Source organism: Lathamus discolor, chromosome 5 (assembly GCF_037157495.1).
Source record: "Lathamus discolor isolate bLatDis1 chromosome 5, bLatDis1.hap1, whole genome shotgun sequence".
Taxonomy (NCBI): Eukaryota; Metazoa; Chordata; class Aves; order Psittaciformes; family Psittacidae; genus Lathamus; species Lathamus discolor.
The window spans coordinates 68,339,857-68,354,536 of record NC_088888.1 but is presented as its reverse complement, the minus strand read 5'-3'; the positions used below and the strand labels follow the sequence as shown (position 1 = coordinate 68,354,536).

Sequence of the window (14,680 nt, the reverse complement as noted above, 5' to 3'; positions counted from 1 at the left end):
AAAATAAAAATTAAAAAGAAAACTAAAAAGTAAAATATATCCAGGAGGCAACATTTTTTAAGATTTTAGTGTCTTCAATCTCTTTAGCCTACTTCAGAGAATTCTGATGTCACCTTATATAACTAAAAGCAGAGTTTGAGAAATTTAATGATTTTAAAAAAACGTGTTATGTATCTCAACCCATGGATGAATATATGAAATACCTCCTAACTGCATATTTTTTTTTTTTTGCATACAAAGTAAGCTTTATGTCAGAAACCAGCCTTCTTATTTCAGGTCAAATCCAGTGCCACCAGTGACTAAAATTTTTTATAGAACCTGACTAATAATTCATCCCTAAATTGATACTACACCTTAATCCCTTCCTTGCTCATTCCTCCCTGTCTTGCAAAGTTTTTATTTTCATGCTTACATCTCAAGCCTTCCTCTTGCTTTCAGCAAACCTTTGATCTGGTCATCAAATCAGACATTCTCTCCTCTGAACTAAACCTAGATTCATAGCCATTTAAGAAACTCATCTCCAGTTTAAATAGAAAGGTGAATTAACACTAATCTCCTGTACTTTGCAGATGTATCAACACTCTGTGTTTCTACGAAACATAATAATATACTTCTGGAGTCTTTCTTCATCTAATTTTACAAAAACATACATTTTTCAGCTGTAAGACCTTTTCTGAGAAAAAACTTCAGGGGTAATAAGAAAAGTTCAATCATAAGAAGTAATAAGATGACTTCAATAGTAATAAGAAAAAATACTTAATGTTATATGGATTGAGTCTTGCTGCCTTACTATGTTAGTATGCCAGCAGGAAAAAATAAAATTAAGAACTTTATAAAATCATTATTATAAGGAGCTACATTTTAGTCTTTTAAATTAAGCTGTACAATTATCACTACATTTTCTGCCCATGTAACGGACATCATTATATAAGGCTACTGATCAAGCAGAGTGATGTGGTCAACTCAAGTAGATCAAGACGGACTTTATTTTTATTTTTTTTTCTTCCCAGAAATGTAACTGATATGATGGATAGAAGAAAGATTCCTCAAAGGGAAAGTGAAGTTTTTAGTTAGTCATAGAGACCAGAAGACACGGATTACTGGTACTTATGCCAAAAGACATGTTGATGTGGTGCTTAGGGACACAGTTTAGTGGCGGACTTGGCAACATTAGGTTAATGCTTGGACTTGATGACCTTAAAGGTCTTTACCAACCCAAATGATTCTGATTCTATGAGTCTATGATCGTTGGTGTAAGGCATTTTTCCTTCATTCAAACTCCTGGCATTTATTCTTTCCTTGCAATCTCAAAATGGCTGAAAATTCTTGAAGTATACTAAATATAAGAACCTCAACAGAAATGCAAATCAGAATAAAGGTGGATAAACACATTTTTGAAATATTAATAAGTATAATGAAAAGTGTTTCCTTCTAATCTCTTATGTGAATTGGGGCTGTCAGTGTCAGTGAAATCTCATCAATTCCCCATAGCATTTATTTTCAAGCACACATATCAAATAAGTTTCACAGTTCTTAATGTAAAACAAGTAACTTTTATTCATCTATCTTTGATGATGACCCAGCCTCAGGTACATTAGAAAAATGTATTGCTTATTTCTTTTTACTTCCTCATTACTACCTCACAGAACAAGAGGAAACCTTCCTTTAATCGAACTGTTCACGGACTAATATATTAGTTATCTCCTGAGATTTAGGGATGAATTTGGAAGGCGACATAGAATTAGTTCAGTGTGGATTTATTTCTGTTACCTTAGGAATATTTATTCACAGTCAGCATCTTTAGCATTTAAAAGCCAAGGAATGAGAAATTAAATGCCAAATACACACTTACAGAAAGGGTGACACACCTGAACAATCAATTGCGTGACAGAAAAGGTAAGCCAAAAATAATCTGCAAATAAGAAAAATTTTGAAAAAAAAAAAAAAAGCTCTTGCTACTGAAGTTAATATTTTTGCCAGTGAAGTGGAAATAACACCCTGTCTCTATGCCAAAGTAAAGCAGTTAGGTTACATTGCTTAAAATCAGCTGTTGGTAAACACTGGGATGTAATCCTCTGACAGAAACAAAAATCAAGAACAATTCTTTTAGAAGTACAATGATTGAACACTGTTTTTTTAACAGTTAGGTAAGTAGTTTGAGAAAGATGTAGAGCCTGGTGGGGGTTTATGAATAACAACAGTCAAGACCTCTGTTATAGTTTTTTTACTTTGGGAAAACTGCAGCTTCTGCTATATCATTGTCATTATTTTTCTGTTTGTTAAATTGCATAGGTTTACCCATTTAAGCTCTAAAGAGTTGAGAAATTCCAATTTAATTTCTTAATATCCAATGTAATTTATAAATAGATGCTTCTTTATTTCATGAATAAGCACAAGACTGAATGAACACTGTAGGAGAAATGGCAGGCAAAAAATGTTTTGGAGCTACATTGACATGAATTATAAATAGATTCTAAAAAGAGATTTCCATTTTGCAGGCCTCTAGGTAAAGAATTTGAGCTCAAAGTGCAAGGTTAGAAATGGCTGGGTTTAGAAAAAAACGCTCCACTGGTTTAGCCAGCTTTGCCAATGTTGTACATTTTGCAGTATTAGTAAGACCAAGTCATAGCGAATAAGAGTGAGCACTGCTCTTTTACAACGTAATTGCAAAACATTTCAGTGTTATGATATCAAAAGAGGTGATTTAGGATGTGAAGAAATTCTTAATTTTTTTGTTGTTGTTGTTCTGAATGGCTACAATTGTAGCTACTCAGATGCTTATTTCCTTGTAGAGGATTATATATAGTTTTCCTGAACAAAATATAATTAAATTTTGAAATGCATGTTTTCCAAACCTGCAGTTATGAAATAGCAAATAATACTGCCTACAAGGTCTACAAGGTCCATGTATAAACAAGAAAATAAATAACACCAACCCCAATCGGTTCTTCAAATAATTGACTGGGCATGTCCTCATATTAGTTACAGATATGTGCATGCCTCCAATTTCAGATATCATCTAAGTGGTTTAATCCAAGTTTGCTTGGCTCCTTTTGCATGTTGCAGACCAATGGGTTAGACTGTTGCAAGACACATTTTACCAGCCACAGAGAAGTCTAAATGAAATTATTACCTCCATTCTTTTGCCTCTAAGATGGGGGGAAAAATATGTTGCTCAAAATTCTGAACTTTATTTAATCATCTGAGTCACAGTGCTATCTACTGCAATATGTAGGGAGTTACTTGAAAATGTTCTTATCAGTTGTGGAAATGTTACCATCTCTGGTTAAAAGTGGAAAGCTATGGGTTACTGCCTTTGTTCAAATGTGTTCCAGCTGCAGTCATGTGTACAGGAAATTATTGTAAGAACTAGCTTTCATTTGATTTTTTCTTTTTTTTGTGCTTTGACTCAATGCTCTCCAGTAATTTTTAGAATTGTCGCTGTCCTTTCTTGCTGCTGTTTTCCAGTTGTAAAAGACTTATTTAAAAAAAAAAAAAAAAGAATGATGTGAATATCATTAATTCTAATTTCCCCTTTTTGGATTCTGCCAAGTCTGAAATAAGAAACAAAAACAGCAAAGCATTTGACTTCAAATTAAATCTTGATATGATGTGATTGTGTCCTCCTTCTGACTATTCATTATAAATTCAACCTGTTGAGATAAGAATTTTCATTTGATTTACATATTCCTCCTAAAGGACTTCTACAAGGGAATGCTGAGTTTGGAAAAGGAGAGGTATCTCTTCTCTTTTGTATCAAGTTATCAAGTGATACCAGACTAGTGCCTCTTATCTCTTAGGAGGAAAAAAAAAAAAGCTGCACTGAAAGTGTAGGGACTCTCTTTTGTTTTGCCTTTCCTTTCTTTTCTTTTTTCTTTTTTCCTTTTTTCTTTTATCTCTTTTCTTTTCTTGTCATTTCTTTTTTCTTTTTTCTATTTTCTTTTCCTTTTCTTTTTTTCTTTTTTTCTTTTCTTTTCTTTCTTTTTTCTTTTTTTTCTTTTCTTTTCTTTCTTTTCTTTTCTCTTCTTTTCTTTTCTTTTCTTTTCTTTTCTTTTCTTTTCTTTTCTTTTCTTTTCTTTTCTTTTCTTTTCTTTTCTTTTCTTTTCTTTTCTTTTCTTTTCTTTTCTTTTCTTTTCTTTTCTTCTTTTCTTTTTTCCTTTTCTTTTCTCTTTTTTCTTTTCTTTTCTTTTCTTTTCTTTTCTTTTCTTTTCTTTTCTTTTCTTTTCTTTTCTTTTCTTTTCTTTTCTTTCTTTTCTTTTCTTTTCTTTTCTTTTCTTTTTTTCTTTTCTTTTTTTTCTTTTCTTTTCCTTTTTTTTTCTTTTCTTTTCTTTTCCTTTCCTTTCCTTTTCTTTTTTTTTCTTTTCTTTTCTTTTTCTCATTAAATCTAGGAGACTGGCAAGTTTCTCAGCTTCTCTTTAGACTGGACATTAGTTTTGACAAAGAAGGACTGTCTGATCTTCTGTGTTCTCAAGGCCTCAATGTCCACCATTTATAGACATGGAAACCGGCCAAATTAGGAGTAAAATTATAACTAATAAGGATGGTTGCAAGTTGTGAGCTTAAAATGCTTTTATAAAGATGCTTTGCATTATACATGGTGTTAAGGAGAATCAAACTCTCCCAGTTATTCAAGAATAGCTTCTGTGGTTCTTTTAATCTTCAGAAATACTTTACTACTTCTGGCAGTTGTCCCAATATAACGTCTTCTCTCAGCTTTCAAACAATCTCAGTAAGTTTAAAATATTTTATTTCCTTTCTGATACTTGTCTTCAGTTCCTTCCTTCCTCTCAGCAAGGGGCCTATCAATTCAGGAACACTTTTTGGTTTCTCTTATCCTTCCCGATTTTCAGTTTCTCTTTCAGTTCCAGGTTCAGGTTCTGCTCTTCACAGCACTGGTTTCATCATCTCTTGCTTGTCCTGCCCTTTCTCTCAGAATAGTGTGTCCAATATTCTTTTTTCTCTCAATAATTTTAAAATTCTAGTTTCAGCAGTCTCAAATAATGAAAAATAAGCCCTCCTTTCTTCCTTTCACTTTCAGAAAATTTTCTTGGGCAATGAATCTCAACAATATATTGAAATTTAGCTATCAAGATAATTTTCAGGGCTGTCCAAATCTGGGGCATTAAGCAGTCTTCATCACTGAAATGTGATCATCATTTCTCAGCCTGCGTGTGGGTAGTATCATATTCTCCAGAGAAAGAAGGTTCTTGCACAGCCTTAAATGTTTTCTCTAAGTCAGATGCTATTTGACATGGTATTTAAGTAAATATTCAAATTGTGTCAACTGCAGTGATTAAGCTGTTCTCCCAGAAGCTAAGACTTTTGTTCTACTGAAAACTCAGACTGAAGTGAAACTTGCTACTTCTTCCAAGCAAAAGAATGAGGTGGCAAAGAAATTGAGGATTAAATGTGCTTATAAATGCATAAAATGTGAAGTGCATTGGATAAATAAGGGTTCAAATTACTTAATTAAGGTGTTTATTTTTACACATAATTTGTAGCCCCAGTACTTCATTTAATGGTTATCATTGTTAAAGTAGGCCATTATTCTGTTTTTTAATAATGCCAGGGTATGTGACTTCTTATCTAATTAAAATGCGTATTGTAGAGTAGTATGTCCCAGGGAGTTTTTTCACGTTCGAGAAATGGCTTTCCATATCTGATAAACTGCTTATGTTTGAATAGTGGAGCAATTTCCTTGCTTCCCCTCAAATGGACCAAATAGACTTTGTATAGTCTAGCTAAAATAATTTCAAGGTAGATTAGGAACATAGGCTCGCTTTAGGTAAAATTCACTTTCCAGAACCTCAAAGTGTTTTAAACACTTCACAGATCTTGTAATTCTCTACACACTAGTAAACTTTAATTCTTCTGTTCTGAGAATTTGAAGTGAATGGAGCACCCTTTAACAGCTGTCCTAATGAGTAGCTAGTACTAAGGCCTAAGCTACTGTGTGGCTGTCACCACAACTAATGTGTGATATATAGTGCCATGTATCTAAATCCTGACAATTGGTTCATGTCAATTTCTAAATCCTGGGAAAGAACATGAGATTAGCTATAATTCATCAGACCATATAATAAATTATTTGGTTTAAATGGTAGCACATCTGAGGATGGAGGCCTACTCTCAGCCCTATATTAAACACAAAACTATTACCCGTGAATCCTATTTATATTATTATTTCAAGTGTAGGCATTTGGAACAGTACATAACATAAATTCTCCTGTGTTCTTCCCCCCTGAAAACTAGTTCTATGAATGCACAGTGAATAAATGACTCAGGCACTTGAAAAAAGTTATCTCTTAATATTGTAAATGAAATCAACAAACAAAGTTCCCCATGTACGGAGAGTTTGGTTATATTGTCAGTATGCTGGCAATTTAAGTATACAGCTGTAGGAAAACTGTTGCAGCTCATTGACGCGTGATTGATGTTAATCTTTTTTATTGTGTATTCTAAGAGAGACATGAAAAAAACACAGTGATCAAAGATCCATTTCATTCTTATGTTATTACTGAAGTTTAAATATTATCGGAATAACTCAGTTGCAAAGTAAAATTGAAGTTTCTTCCCATTATTAGAATGTCCTCTGCCATATTTACAAAGTTACCTATCTGTTGGGTATTATCTCATACTAGAGAAAGTTCCACTCCCCACTAATTAAACTAAAGCCTTATTTTTATTATCTGTTGGAGTGCTGTTTAAGGCTGTATTATAAAGTGGTGTATCCAGTTATTTCTTAAGACATAACCCAGCAATTTTGTTCATAGCTATTTCAGCATTGTGATTGTAAGAATTAACTGTTTGTTTGGGCCTGGGGTTTTTTTAGTTATTTAATTTTGTACCCATTATGGTTACTCCTGAGTCCAGATGAAAACTAGGTCATAATCATGTAATTGGCTCCACTCTAGGTTACATCTTTACATTTTTTCAATACTTCATTTATTGCCATATGGCTTTCATGGTCTGGTTATTAATATATTTTTTTACATGGAACTAAATTAACAATGATTTTGTAGAAAGCTAGACATGTACAAGTTCATTAAATCCATAGAATACATATTCCTATATATATTTTTCTCTTTAAAAGGGGGGGAGGGAAAATTCTGTTGGGCTCAAAGAGCAAAGCACAAGAATAAGACGTTAGATAAAATACATTGGCATTCATAAACAAGGCCATAGAGTTTCTAAGAATAAGCCTGAACTAGACATGACATTCGCATAAGCAAAATAGAATATGAAAGTTGATGCAAAGCAATTTTATTGGTATTCTGTTGAACTGTAAGGAGAAAGAAAAAAACAACAAAAGCCAACAACAAACAAAAAAACCCCTCCCAAACCACAGACTTCTCTAGAAATATTTATGTCCTGATATGCTTCTATTGCATGTTTGCTATTCCAAGTATTAATGACTAGGCTGCCTCATTCAAATGTTTGATGAAGACAGTATAGGAGAAACTGCATGAAAGGTAGTTAGGCCCAGAATTTAGAATGTGTCTCAACAAACTCAAAAAGTTTTCTGTAAAAATACAAATTCCCTATTTGACAGAGACAAGCAGAAGATTCTACACTTGGGAGAGAATAAGGAGCTCAGCAAATGCAAGTGGGGAAACAGCTAATCAGGGGGTAGTTAAGCAGAAAAGCACCTAGATATTATTGTGACAAGGCAAATATAAATCTACAATAACATCCTGCTGCAAAAAACTTAAACATCATATTAGGATTTCTGAATAAGATGGGAACCTGAAAATGGCAATCAGACTCATTCCATTCATTGCTTCTGTTGTGGTCTTTTCTGTACTATATACAGCTTAGCACACTGTAATGCAGTGATATGGACCAATTAGAAACACTCTGGCAAAGCAGTTATGAGATGCTTGGCAATAGTCTAGAGAAGATTAGACTTGGGAGAACACAAGATAATCAAAGAATCACAGAATGGTTGAGACTGAAAGGGACCTCTGAATGCCATTTTTTCTAATCCCACTAATCAGGTAGGGTCACTTACAGCTGGTTGCCCAGAACCGTGTCTAGACAGGTTTTTGATATCACCAAGATGAGAGACTCCATATACTCTCTGGACAACCTGTGTCAGTGCTTGCTTAGTTAAAAAGTGTTTGCTGATGTTCAGAGGGAGCCTCTTGTGTTTCAGTACTTGCCCATTGCCCTTATCCTGTGACTTGGTACTACTGCAAAGAGCTTGGCCCCATCTTCTTTGCACCCTCCCTTCGGGTATTTATGCACATTGATAAGATTCTCCCTGTGACATCTTTTCTCCAGGCTAACCAATTCCAGCTTTTTCAGCCTTTCCTCATCTGGCAGATATTTTAGTCCCTTGACCATCTCACTTTGTTGGGCTCTTTCTAGTTTGTCCATGTGTTTCTTGTACTGGGGAGTTCAGAACTGAATACAGTGCTATAGAGTACTTCAGGTTGTGGTCTCACCAGTACGAAGTAGAGGCAAAAGATCACCTCCCTCAACCTGCTGGCAGCACTTCTAATGCAGTGCAAGATACCATCAGTGTTCTTTGCCACAATGGCACATTTCTGACTCATGTTCAACTTTGTGTCCACCAGGACACTGAGGTCTTTTTCTGCCAAGCTGCTTCACATTCAGCTGGTCAAACTTGATTTCCCCTTGGTGAATCCATACTGACTAGTCATAATGATTTTCTTATCCTTTGTGCTCCTGGAAATGTTTTTTAGGGTTAGCTACTCCATTACCTTTCCAGGAATTGAGGTGGGGCTGACTGTACAGCAGCTCCCTGTGTCCTTCTTGCCCTTTTTGAAGATAGGAGTGACATTTAGCTTCCTGCATAATATTTCTTTAGATGTTCAGAAGATGGTTTTAGAGAGAGGAATAAACACAACCCTATGTCCACTGCAGGTAAGAGGAAGAGTAATGAGTGTCAATTGCATAAATCTGTGAAAGGCAAACATCAGAATTTTGTAACAATAAGGATTGCTAAGCCATGAAAGCTTTCATTGGAAGACTACAAAATATGGCAATTCATTGGAGAATATTGTGCACTGTATTGTGGCTAGCATAAATAAAATAAAATAAAAAAAATTAAATAAAATAAATAAATAAAATAAAATGCCCAAGCCATGCCTCTATAGTCAAAGTTATTCATACTCTGGGAAAGTTTTTCCTAGTTTATGGCTCTTAGTAGTGTTATATTTTAAACCTGTCAGTAGTTTAATAGACTTTAGTGTATCTCTGAAACATAAAGTGAATCAACATGTAAACCTTGGATTAGGCCAGGTTTTTCTAACATGAGATATTAATTCTAGAGTTATTTGATATCATCTGGAATGGCTCTAGACATTCTTGCCTAGGACCTATCAGTGAAAGTCATTAGATGATCCCATCTTGCTCGACAGTAATGAGACAGAAGAAAACTGTCAGATGTACAGATCGATGAATGCTATGAGGAACCTTGTGCCTGCGGTGTTACACAGGCAAGTACTTTTAAAATTACTAATAACACTCAATGGGTACAAATCCCTCATGAATTGAAAGTTCAGTTTTTTGATCCATCAAGCTGACGTAGTGATGTAACCTGTGGCTCATTGTCTCCCTCAAGTGGATAAAGCAAGAACAGATTTTTATTTCTTCTAGACAGACTTTTTTGTTCTTCCATCCTGCTTTGGCTCATTCTTCTGTTTGAAGGGACCAGATTTGATACATGCGGCCAGTTTGCCCAGGAATATGACTATATAAGGTCATCATTAAAAGCTTCAACCAGCTGTGAAGAGCCAAAACTTGAGAGGACTTTCTTTGGCCAAACAGGCTAAGGCAGGAAGAACAAAATATTCAGTTGTCTGCAATCTGAACCCCCCCAAATTTGCTTCAGTGTTTTCCATGGCAGGGCACAAGCTCTGACCACTCATCTTGAACAAGTGTTAGTACTCAATTTTGGGTCATTAATTTGGACAGAATTTGCTTAGAGCTGTTGAGCCTCAACATCCGGAATCCCTAAAAGATTATTTTAGTTTGTTTGGAGTCTTTGTAGCTCTGGCATTTAAAATACAATACAATAAAATAAAATAATTATTAAATTAAATTAAATTAAATTAAATTAAATTAAATTAAATTAAATTAAATTAAATTAAAAAAGATCCATGGAAATTTTTGAAAGGTCTTAAATTCTGTCAGTGTTTATGTTAGCATAGCTGACCCAAACTTAAAGATAAAGCAGGAAGGACAAAAAGTATTAAATATTCAGATGTACTGAGTACTAGGGATAAAATTCTGTGGAAAAAGAATTTATCTGCCATCCTTAGGAAATTTAATTTGGACAATATAAAAGGAAATAGGCTACAAGTGTCATTATTTCTAACTCTGAGGTGTAAATGCATCTAATGGGATGGGAATGTGATAAAACCAGAATATTTCATTCTGCATATTTAGAAACAGTTCTGGGAAAACCAAGCAAACCCATACAATATTCTGCTTTAGCTTTTGTTTGATTTTTTGGGAGGGGGTGTGTGGTTTTCTCTTGTAAGAGTCTAAGACCTTTTATGACAAATATTCTGGCACACCTTTTTTTGAATATTTACAAACTGGGCCTGTGTTTTCCTATATGTGTTTTTCTGGTGGTCAATTCTGGTGATAAAATTCAAAGTTCTCACAGTATAACTAGGAAGAAACATAACAGTAAACTTTGTCGGTATTGAAATTATGGGGTTTTGCAGTAGTCAAAGCCTGAAAAAAGAGAATTCCAGAGTGTTTTCCCATTATGTCACTGACTTGCAGTGTGATCTTAGGCTTGCTGTTCCAACTTTCCTGCTACAACTTTCCTCGTTTGAGTAACAACTCTCTAAATATCCCAAGTGCTACATGTTGATAACAGGACTGGTGACACTGGGACCTTCTTACCTGTCTGAGGGAGGACCTGAGTGTATGTAAACTGTTGCTGGCTAAGGAAAGCATTGAGGCTTCCATGTCTGGACAGAAATGTAACCCAGGCAACAAGGGAAAAGACTGCATCGGTGTAGTTGAGGTGAAATGATTACATGATTACACAATCTATCTGCAATATTAGAACCATTCTGAGGACTGAAATGCCACATCCCTTTCTTCACCTGCCTTCCTTTCTTTCATCTTAGAAAGACACCTTTAGGGCACACATTTTTTAGTTTGCCTTGTTCTCTGAGCTCTGGGAAAAGAAAAACTCTGGATACTAACAGAACAAATTCAGTCAGCAATAGAAGAGGGACGGAACCCCCGATCTGCTGCTTACACAAATGTCTGCTCATCCCACCTCACAAGCTTCCCAGCCTTTGCCTGCCCGCAGCGTCAACCCTCCTCGCCTTCCCAGAGATCATGAAGATCAATTACTTGGTCACTCAGGTGGCGATCTCTTTCCCTCTTCTTGGTCGCTTTCCGCCACGTCGTCCCGCTCAGCTGCCCCAGGAGCAGCCGCAGCTCTCGGCGTGGCACCTCCTCCCGGTTCCCTTTGCCCCCCAGCGCGGCGGGAGGCGCTTTGCTCCAGCTGAGCGTTTGGTTTTTTTACAAGGGTTATCCCCATTACAGCTTCAGGCAAATGAACTGACTAATGAATTTTCTGTCGGCCATGGAAGTGCGTTGCAAGTAATTAAGGGATGTGCTGCGGGGCCGATTAAGCTGCAAGTCACAAAGACTGGAGCACAAGCGCGGCGAGTCCGTAGCGGTCTGCGCCGCCTGTGCTCGGCTCTACAATGGGATCATTGACTATTTATTTACTTCTCACAACAACTCTCCTGTTTACTTAATTACAGGAGCTTTTCAGTCACCAACCCCCACTCACTTCAGCATCATCTCTTCTACGCTCTTCGTCGTCTTCCCCTCTCTCCAGCCCCCGATAACCAGGGCTCCCTAGCTGATCATTTGGGTAGATTAAGCGGGGCAACTCCTGAGCATCCTTTATGGAGTGCAGGCAGCGCTCCCCCGCGGATCTGGGAACCGGAATTTTCCGTGAGGGAAAGGCAAGGGAACGGGGATTTTCCTGCCAAACTGCATAGCATGTCTGCCTGGAGATTAGCCCTCGGGAAGGTTGAGGGGTGAAAGGGAGACGCAATCGAAATCCTGCCGCGCTTCAAGGCATGTCCTAGCCGCCAAACAGAATCGGGAAAAGGGGAGAAGCAGACGCCTGGGGCGCGGCGGGACAAGCGCTACAGGGCGAGCGAGAGAAGCACTGGCAATCCCGCAAAAAAGGGGGCCATTTCACACCCCGGCTCATTAGGGAGGCCTGGGCCCTACTGTCAAAGTCCCTTTTCCGCAGCATTGCCGCTTAGGAGCGAGTCGGGGGGGTGGGGGTGGGGGGTGGGGGGCGGGAGAGGGCATAGGCGGTCGCGGCTCCACAGGACGAACTCGCCCTCCTTGCTCGCACGAGGTTTCTCCCTCCCTCCCCGGACCACCTTCTAGCCTGGATGGGGTGGGGGAAAATGTACCCGAGCTCAGTCCCCGCTAGTCCGGGGAAGGAGAGGGAACAGGCGAGCTTCAGCACGAAGGAGTCGAGAGGCACTTTTCTCAGCCCCCTTCCTCCTCTCCCCCCTGCAGGCTGCGATAGGGGAGCTCCGCGCTCTGCCACCTCCTCCCCCTCTATCACCCACGGGGCAAAATGAAGACGCGCAGGGGTCGCCGAGCGCGGATTCGCAAGGCTGAAGGATGCAACATTCCCCCCCCCCCCCATGTTTACAGAACAGGATTGGGGGACCCCGATTAGGAGCTCGGGCTTTTAACGCCCTGGAAACTCGCCGCCGGGCGAGCTGGGCTCCTCGGGCGAGGGTGGGGTGGGGGTCGGAGAGTGATCAGGGTGAAAGCGCTTTTGCTTTGCCGCCAGCCCGCGAAGCCCCGCGACTGCGGTGGCCGGCGCGGTTGGCGGGCGGGCGGCGGCGAGGCTCGGCATTGCGGGGAGCCAGCAGCGGCAGCCGCGGATAAAGCGGCTTTCTGCTCCTTTAAAGGGCGCTGTGCAGCGCTCCCAACGGGAGGCGGATCTCCGTCCTTCCTTCCATCCTTCTCCCCTCCCTTTCTCCCTCCTCTCTCCCTCCCTTTCTCGTTCCCTCCCTCCCTCCCTCCATCGCTCGGCCGCCGCTTGCCGCCGCCGTCAGTGGTGCACGGACGCCAGCTGCACCGCAGCCCGAGCAGTCCCCGGCGTCTTGCCACCGCCCTTCCTTCCCCCGCCTTCCTCTCCCTCCCCGCTTTCCCGCCCGCAGCTCAAGGTAGGAGGATGTCCCGGGGTCTCCGGCTGGCCTCCACGGCCAGAGGGGTTGCATGCAAGTGCGGGGCTGCGGGGGGAGTCGGGGGAGGGAAGCGGCGTAAGATACACTGTAGAGCCGCACACCGCGGTGTCCGTCGGCCAGGTGTCTCCGGGCAAAGGAGGGCGCTGAGCTGGCAGACCCAAGCGCTGCTCGGCTGGCCGACTCCTGCCGACCTGGTCTGCCCCTCCTGTGGAGCAGGCATACCTGTCGCCTTCTTCCTCCCTCCTTTGCTCTGCACCGCCGACGCTGGAGGTGGGGAGCGGAGCCGAGGGGACAAGGCAGCGCAGATCCCGATGACCCAGCCGGGCTCCTGCCGGAGCTCGGAACTGCCCCCACAGCCGGAGCGCTGCTCCAGGGCCCGGGCCAGGGCGACCTAGCCGGCGGCCTTAAGGATGTTCCCCCCCGCTCTCCTGGAGGAGCGGAGGTGAGAAACGGGCTCTAACTTTGCTAGAGTTGTGGGTGGATAACCGTCTCTACCTCTTTGAGATTTCCTCCTACCCCTACACTCTCCTCTCCCTGGCCTCCCCCTTTTGTCTCCACCAAAGGAGCAGCTAGCCCCTGTTTGGGCTTGTCAGCAATCCTGTCATTTATTTCTTTAAAAATTCAGCATTCTTTGATTAAGCGTCCATCGCTAACGCAGCCTGGGCGCTGACATTCTCTATGTAAAACAAGAGACATTCCTGCTTACGGAGCCAAGGCATGGTTGTAAGACCCGTGTGTGTACTGAAAAGGAACGCATACACTAATGAAACCCCATCTTCACGTTTTTCTTAGAAACTTTTTGGAGGGTAAAGCATGGAAAACATTAAACATCCTACTTCTCCCCAGATCTCTCACAGCTTCCCCAACCCCAAAGCAGACTGAGGGGAGGAAAGGCTGATCTGTAGATGTCATTAATGTTTGTTCTTGCAGCTTGAAACCTGCTAAGAAAGTGTATTGCTGTGATACTCCTAAGTGCCTGAACAAGTAAGCCTATTGAATACTCAGTTTATTAATGAGAATACACGTCTTTCCACTAGCTAAAAGTTAATTACCATCTTAAAATGTCATTAATTATGAGCGCAGCAGAAACTTGGTTGTAAATTTGAACTGACCTAATAACAGACAGAGGAGAACCTAGGGTTTTTATAGCCGATGGGAGTGAAGTACAAGTGGACGACAGTGTGTTTTTAAGTTATAATATCAACATTAATTTGAATACTTTGGCAAACATTTAAAAAGGGACGACTGTGTTGCTGCTTTGTCAGCAAAGCTGCAATACTTTTTTCTGAAGATCTGAAGATGCTGGTCAGGTGTTGTGGTAAGCTATGGCTCTCCTCACACCAGATTGCAACAGCAGGAGGACTGTGGTGGCATGTGAATCAGAAGCGTTTGCAAGCATTTGTTGAAAAATGTCCAAGAAACAAAGCTTTGGGGGCTGCATGTTAAATACA

At 39.9% G+C, this 14,680-nt stretch overlaps 1 protein-coding gene across 3 annotated transcripts in view; it reads left to right on the top strand.

Annotated features, from left to right (window-relative positions):
- Window positions 1-13,079: 13,079 nt before the first annotated feature.
- GRIK2 (glutamate ionotropic receptor kainate type subunit 2) overlaps window positions 13,080-14,680 on the top strand; it is a 405,316-nt gene continuing 403,715 nt past the window's right edge. For all 3 annotated transcript variants that reach the window (XM_065681155.1, XM_065681154.1, XM_065681162.1), the window contains exon 1: window positions 13,080-13,208. The gene's annotated coding sequence lies outside the window, so the exon portion shown is untranslated. The remainder of the gene's footprint in view (window positions 13,209-14,680) is intronic.